Here is a 2163-nt window from a genome sequence, read left to right as displayed (position 1 = left end):
TTCCACACTTCTCCCGTGACGATATGCAAATTGTAGAGGGTCCTGGGTGGGTTCTATGTACGTTCGTAGTCTTTTTAGCACAATTTTTTCTAGACATTTTATAACTACCGATGTTAAGGCTATTGGCCTCAGGTCATTAATTTCGGTAATTTTTTCTTTCTTTGGAAGAGGGACGATTTCAGAACATTTCCAAATAGTGGGAATAGCATGTGTCAACAACGACTGGTAACAGAAGATACAAAGACGTGAGGGAGGGGGTGAGTGACAGAAGATACAAAGATATATGAGAGAGGGAGTGAGTGACAGAAGAGAAAGAGACGTGAGGGAGGGGGTGAGTGACAGAAGATAAAGAGACGCCAACAGAACTTCTGGCATTGTCGTGTTGTATGGGACCACATTAAAATCATGCTCAGTCCATCATTTTCCACAACAATCTGTGAGTTAAGCCAGGTTTGTTGGTTTTAGGGTTGTTGGTGTTTGTTGTTTATTTGTTGTTTATTTTTTTGAGGGGGGGGGTTGGGGGAGGATTTGTTTGTTTGTTGTTTATCTGTTTGTTTGTTTTTGTTTATCTGTTTGTTTTTGTTTGTCTGTTTGTTTGTTCCATTTTAATAAAAATTGAAAGCACTTGCAAAAGAAATAGGTTATATACGTACCAAAGATAGGAGGTGCTGCAAGAGTGTAACATTCCAAATAAAAAAGGGAAAGAGAGATAAGGAAGATGAAACAATTTTTAAAAAATAAGACAAAGCAATGAAACCACACCGGAGCACCTACCAACCAACCACGTCTTTGGTTTCATAGGAACGATTAATGTGTTTTGTTGTTATTTATTTCTAAATGTGTGCACTTAGATGAATATATTTGACATAACTATCAGATAACCTTTAATACATTCCAGCCTGTGTTTTGAGATACGCATGGAATGTGGCATGTTGTGTTATTATCCGCTTTTATTTTGCTCTTCATACTGAAACTCTGTTCTGACAGTTACTGAAAACATTTATGTCCCACCATTTCCAACAAATATCTATGACATGAAAGATCGAATAACAGCTACAATCAACTCTGTGGACTGAGACATCCTGAGGCGCGTTTGGGAGGAATTATCACATACAGACTTTAACAGAAGTTAAGGACCACTTTGACAGACAGCCCTAATTTGTAAAAAAAAAAAAAAAAAAAAAAAAAAGACTTCAAGGAATGCTTCAAAATTTGTTTGCTCTGAAAGTGTTAATGTATTACCAAGGCGTACTGCAAAGCTTCCTAAAGGAGCAAAACCACTACGTGCAGCACGGAAATCCTCGGGGAATTTTAGCCAAATTTGCTGGTTTTTTCTCGACTTGTGTGCGACACCGTGGATATTCCTCAGTTTAAATTTTTGGTGCACGTCATAAACGGACGTACGGTCTTGAAATATACTCACCTTGGTGGCAATATAAGCCGCCGTTTGCGCAAAATCCAGTATCGCATCAACATGCCACCAAGACGAAAGCTGAGAGACTTTGGTCGTGCCAGAGCTATGGCATGGCTGTAGATTGGATTTGGAGCCCGAGAATTTGCCAGAAGGTTTGCAGTGTCAGACTCTGTCATTGTCCGCCTGAGGCAGCGCCATCAAGTCACTGGATCAGTCCAAGAACGCCTACGAGCAGGTCGACCCAAGAAGACCACTCTGTATATCGGCTTGATGTTGTCCGTGCTGCCGGTGGTGGCCACACTGAGCACTTGTGAAACATGAAAAACAATTTTGAAAGTATTATGTAAAACACATGTGTCCAAACTTGAGTTTTCTTATGTTTTTGGTTTTTGAAATATCCCTTGATGATTTTGGGGTATCTTTTACATCCCCCAGTATTATACAATTTGATTTCAATGTAATTATTATCTTCATTTCGTGTTTTTACCATACCTGTAAAAATTTTGACGTGGACAATTAGTATCATATTATTTATCTTACTATAGCAGCTATTTTGTTGCTAGGAAACATGATGACAATATCAACCAAGAAGGAGAAGCAAAAGAGGCAGACCACACGAATGAGCTCATCAACCACTTGATGGGAGAAGTGTTGGCCTAGAATGTACGGCTCTGAAAGTAAAGGTGATTCGTTTGTATTTAAGCAGTATATTATGTACGGGACAGGGACGGGGGAAGAGAGAGAGAGAG

This window comes from Aplysia californica, unplaced genomic scaffold (assembly GCF_000002075.1).
Source record: "Aplysia californica isolate F4 #8 unplaced genomic scaffold, AplCal3.0 scaffold00097, whole genome shotgun sequence".
In the NCBI taxonomy this organism is placed as follows: domain Eukaryota; kingdom Metazoa; phylum Mollusca; class Gastropoda; order Aplysiida; family Aplysiidae; genus Aplysia; species Aplysia californica.
The sequence above is the reverse complement of the archived record's forward strand: the minus strand, read 5'-3'. Positions refer to the sequence as shown.